Genomic DNA, 5,555 nt, shown 5'->3' on the forward strand with positions numbered 1-5,555 from the left:
AGATTATCGCTTAACCTAACTGTGGCTGTACCAGTTTATCGCTTAACCTAACTGTGGCTGTACCAGTTTATCGCTTAACCTAACTGTGGCTGTACCAGATTATCGCTTAACCTAACTGTGGCTGTACCAGATTATCGCTTAACCTAACTGTGGCTGTACCAGTTTATCGCTTAACCTAACTGTGGCTGTACCAGTTTATCGCTTAACCTAACTGTGGCTGTACCAGTTTATCGCTTAACCTAACTGTGGCTGTACCAGTTTATCGCTTAACCTAACTGTGGCTGTACCAGTTTATCGCTTAACCTAACTGTGGCTGTACCAGTTTATCGCTTAACCTAACTGTGGCTGTACCAGTTTATCGCTTAACCTAACTGTGGCTGTACCAGTTTATCGCTTAACCTAACTGTGGCTGTACCAGTTTATCGCTTAACCTAACTGTGGCTGTACCAGTTTATCGCTTAACCTAACTGTGGCTGTACCAGATTATCGCTTAACCTAACTGTGGCTGTACCAGATTATCGCTTAACCTAACTGTGGCTGTACCAGATTATCGCTTAACCTAACTGTGGCTGTACCAGATTATCGCTTAACCTAACTGTGGCTGTACCAGATTATCGCTTAACCTAACTCAATTTGTCCCTTAACCTAACTCAATTTGTCCCTTAACCTAACTCAATTTGTCCCTTAACCTAACTCAATTTGTCCCTTAACCTAACTCAATTTGTCCCTTAACCTAACTCAATTTGTCCCTTAACCTAACTCAATTTGTCCCTTAACCTAACTCAATTTGTCCCTTAACCTAACTCAATTTGTCCCTTAACCTAACTCAATTTGTCCCTTAACCTAACTCAATTTGTCCCTTAACCTAACTCAATTTGTCCCTTAACCTAACTCAATTTGTCCCTTAACCTAACTCAATTTGTCCCTTAACCTAACTCAAGTTGTCCCTTAACCTAACTCAAGTTGTCCCTTAACCTAACTCAAGTTGTCCCTTAACCTAACTCAAGTTGTCCCTTAACCTAACTCAAGTTGTCCCTTAACCTAACTCAAGTTGTCCCTTAACCTAACTCAAGTTGTCCCTTAACCTAACTCAAGTTGTCCCTTAACCTAACTCAAGTTGTCCCTTAACCTAACTCAAGTTGTCCCTTAACCTAACTCAAGTTGTCCCTTAACCTAACTCAAGTTGTCCCTTAACCTAACTCAAGTTGTCCCTTAACCTAACTCAAGTTGTCCCTTAACCTAACTCAAGTTGTCCCTTAACCTAACTCAAGTTGTCCCTTAACCTAACTCAAGTTGTCCCTTAACCTAACTCAAGTTGTCCCTTAACCTAACTCAAGTTGTCCCTTAACCTAACTCAAGTTGTCCCTTAACCTAACTCAATTTGTCCCTTAACCTAACCCACGTTGTCCCTTAACCTAACTCAAGTTGTCCCTTAACCTAACTCAAGTTGTCCCTTAACCTAACTCAAGTTGTCCCTTAACCTAACTCAAGTTGTCCCTTAACCTAACTCAAGTTGTCCCTTAACCTAACTCAAGTTGTCCCTTAACCTAACTCAAGTTGTCCCTTAACCTAACTCAAGTTGTCCCTTAACCTAACTCAAGTTGTCCCTTAACCTAACTCAAGTTGTCCCTTAACCTAACTCAAGTTGTCCCTTAACCTAACTCAAGTTGTCCCTTAACCTAACTCAAGTTGTCCCTTAACCTAACTCAAGTTGTCCCTTAACCTAACTCAAGTTGTCCCTTAACCTAACTCAAGTTGTCCCTTAACCTAACTCAAGTTGTCCCTTAACCTAACTCAAGTTGTCCCTTAACCTAACTCAAGTTGTCCCTTAACCTAACTCAAGTTGTCCCTTAACCTAACTCAATTTGTCCCTTAACCTAACTCAATTTGTCCCTTAACCTAACTCAATTTGTCCCTTAACCTAACTCAATTTGTCCCTTAACCTAACTCAAGTTGTCCCTTAACCTAACTCAATTTGTCCCTTAACCTAACTCAATTTGTCCCTTAACCTAACTCAATTTGTCCCTTAACCTAACTCAAGTTGTCCCTTAACCTAACTCAAGTTGTCCCTTAACCTAACCCACGTTGTCCCTTAACCTAACCCACGTTGTCCCTTAACCTAACCGACGTTGTCCCTTAACCTAACCGACGTTGTCCCTTAACCTAACCGACGTTGTCCCTTAACCTAACCGACGTTGTCCCTTAACCTAACCGACGTTGTCCCTTAACCTAACCGACGTTGTCCCTTAACCTAACCGACGTTGTCCCTTAACCTAACCCACGTTGTCCCTTAACCTAACCCACGTTGTCCCTTAACCTAACCCACGTTGTCCCTTAACCTAACCCACGTTGTCCCTTAACCTAACCCACGTTGTCCCTTAACCTAACCCACGTTGTCCCTTAACCTAACCCACGTTGTCCCTTAACCTAACCCACGTTGTCCCTTAACCTAACCCACGTTGTCCCTTAACCTAACCCACGTTGTCCCTTAACCTAACCCACGTTGTCCCTTAACCTAACCCACGTTGTCCCTTAACCTAACCCACGTTGTCCCTTAACCTAACCCACGTTGTCCCTTAACCTAACCCACGTTGTCCCTTAACCTAACCCACGTTGTCCCTTAACCTAACCCACGTTGTCCCTTAACCTAACCCACGTTGTCCCTTAACCTAACCCACGTTGTCCCTTAACCTAACCCACGTTGTCCCTTAACCTAACCCACGTTGTCCCTTAACCTAACCCACGTTGTCCCTTAACCTAACCCACGTTGTCCCTTTGCCTAACATAGTTCACTGCTCGGAATCTCTGGTGTCGTTGTTATCCTCATGTAGATGTCTTGCGAGTGTTGCTTACTTTCCACATATTCCTGCTATCCACTGTCAATTGTACTGCAATAGGACTATATCGCCGACCCCCCCCCTCCCCCCCCTCTGTCCCCCTCTGTCCCCCTCTTTGTGTCTCTGTCCTCTCAAGCTGGTCGGTCTGGCGTTTGAGTGTTAAATGAGCCTCGCAGCTGTTCAGTTGCATTCAGATGTCGACGCCCTCAGTGTACGTCGTGGTATGGTCTGTGTCCATTGTCCGCTGATGTCGTACGCGTAACCCACACGCTGTACCGATCATCGGTCGTTACGTACAGAGTGAAGTAGTGTGATACGTGTGACCGTACGCTGGCTGTGCCCAACGGTGTCGAATCTCAATTTCCATATGTTGTGCTTGATGCTACTTGTCTCGTCTCCCAATAACAGCTAGGTTGCACTGTGGTACGCCGTAGAGGCGTGTGGGAGGAACGTACGAACGCATTGTATGTCACCCTGGGTCGCTGGGGGTGGTGGTGCGGTGAGTCAGGTCAGGTCAGGTCAGCGTGAGCCGTCTGATGTAGTGACGCGTGTATTCCGACTTTGTCGTATTGCCTCACACAAAGTGCTACCCTGGTGGACCGCGTTCCATATCTGGGACATGCCGCAGATGCCGGTTGACAGTGGATCGCGGAAGGTACATCGCATACGTGCGCGGGCCACCTTCCACGTGTTCTCTTCTGCACATGTCGCAGTGTGTATGTGGTCTGATGTAGCGTGTCGTGACACATGACATCCTGGCATGCAAGAATTGTTGAATTCGCAAATGTAGGTGGACATCTACGTTTACTGCCCAAGATACGCAAATGAACTGGAAATCCGTTGTTGAGCGGTTGTTCACGCTGGAGGTGAATCTGTGATGGCGACGATCGGTACAGCTATTAACCGGTTGTTTCAGCGGTACCCGCCACATCCACACGCGTGACTAGGCCCATGTGGGTATGAAGCGATACGCGGCGGTGGCTTGGTGGGACTGTTCCCGGCCGGTGAAGGGGGGCCGCCCGGCGTGTTGGCCGCGCGCTGCGTGGGCGCACGCGCAACAGGCGGCTGGTGGGGGGCGCCGAGTGGCAGGAGCGCCAGCCGACGGGCCCGGCAGGCGGCGCAGCTACGCTGCGGCGCACCCTGCACGCGGCGCCTGGCGGCCAAAGTTGGTTCAGCCGAGCCCGGTGCGAAGCGCGGTGGACATCTGCAGTGTGCTGGTCTGATTGAGGACTGTGTGCGTTGAGGATGCGCCGCCGCCTGGCACTCGGCGCCGCGACGCCGTCTGCTGCTCGGTCGCCCCAGCGGTTCTCGCAGGTGGTTTGTATCGCAGTTGTGCGGACGTGTTGGCGCGTGCGCTGTGCTGGGAGAGTTCGCTTCTGCACCCAAGTGGGGCTTTGCCCTTGTGTGGCGCTGGCGTTGGAGCTGCCGGTCACCATAGGTGGCGCGTGTTGTCTCCCGCCGGCAATGCCACGACAGCACGCTCCCGGGCCTCTGTCGGCAGCGGCAAGCTCAGTTGGGAGCAAGGGTGTTCGCACTAAAACCGTCTACTCGCCTAACTCCGGGCGATTGCGCCTCTCTCGAAACCGACCAAGTACCTAGGACGGCGCTGCGCGCCGCCGGGACCTGAGAGGGTTTCGAGGTGTATCGTGCAGGGGAGCTCGGCCTCCTCCTGTTTGCAGAATAATTGAGCGGACGCTTGCGTGTTCGCGCGGGCCCCCGGGACACACTCCCGGGCGGCCGGCTGCTCAGCTCTAGTTGACGCAGCTCCCTGGTTGATCCTGCCAGTAGTCATATGCTTGTCTCAAAGATTAAGCCATGCATGTCTCAGTACAAGCCGCATTAAGGTGAAACCGCGAATGGCTCATTAAATCAGTTATGGTTCCTTAGATCGTACCCACGTTACTTGGATAACTGTGGTAATTCTAGAGCTAATACATGCAAACAGAGTCCCGACCAGAGATGGAAGGGACGCTTTTATTAGATCAAAACCAATCGGATTGGCTTGTCTGGTCCGTTTGCCTTGGTGACTCTGAATAACTTTGGGCTGATCGCACGGTCCTCGTACCGGCGACGCATCTTTCAAATGTCTGCCTTATCAACTGTCGATGGTAGGTTCTGCGCCTACCATGGTTGTAACGGGTAACGGGGAATCAGGGTTCGATTCCGGAGAGGGAGCCTGAGAAACGGCTACCACATCCAAGGAAGGCAGCAGGCGCGCAAATTACCCACTCCCGGCACGGGGAGGTAGTGACGAAAAATAACGATACGGGACTCATCCGAGGCCCCGTAATCGGAATGAGTACACTTTAAATCCTTTAACGAGTATCTATTGGAGGGCAAGTCTGGTGCCAGCAGCCGCGGTAATTCCAGCTCCAATAGCGTATATTAAAGTTGTTGCGGTTAAAAAGCTCGTAGTTGGATTTGTGTCCCACGCTGTTGGTTCACCGCCCGTCGGTGTTTAACTGGCATGTATCGTGGGACGTCCTGCCGGTGGGGCGAGCCGAAGGGGTGCTTTCGCGTCCCGAGGCGGACCCCGTTTAAATCCTACCAGGGTGCTCTTTGTTGAGTGTCTCGGTGGGCCGGCACGTTTACTTTGAACAAATTAGAGTGCTTAAAGCAGGCAAGCCCGCCTGAATACTGTGTGCATGGAATAATGGAATAGGACCTCGGTTCTATTTTGTTGGTTTTCGGAACCCGAGGTAATGATTAATAGGGACA

General features: G+C 49.8%; 1 non-coding gene across 1 annotated transcript in view; it reads left to right on the top strand.

The window, feature by feature from the left end:
* Positions 1-4,602: 4,602 nt before the first annotated feature.
* The window catches only part of LOC126334042 (small subunit ribosomal RNA), a 1,893-nt gene continuing 940 nt past the window's right edge, over positions 4,603-5,555 (top strand). The window contains exon 1 of the ribosomal RNA XR_007564537.1: positions 4,603-5,555. This exon is cut by the window's right edge and continues 940 nt beyond it. This is a non-coding gene — a ribosomal RNA (small subunit ribosomal RNA).

The sequence above is a fragment of the Schistocerca gregaria genome, unplaced genomic scaffold (genome assembly GCF_023897955.1).
Source record: "Schistocerca gregaria isolate iqSchGreg1 unplaced genomic scaffold, iqSchGreg1.2 ptg001686l, whole genome shotgun sequence".
NCBI lineage: Eukaryota > Metazoa > Arthropoda > Insecta > Orthoptera > Acrididae > Schistocerca > Schistocerca gregaria.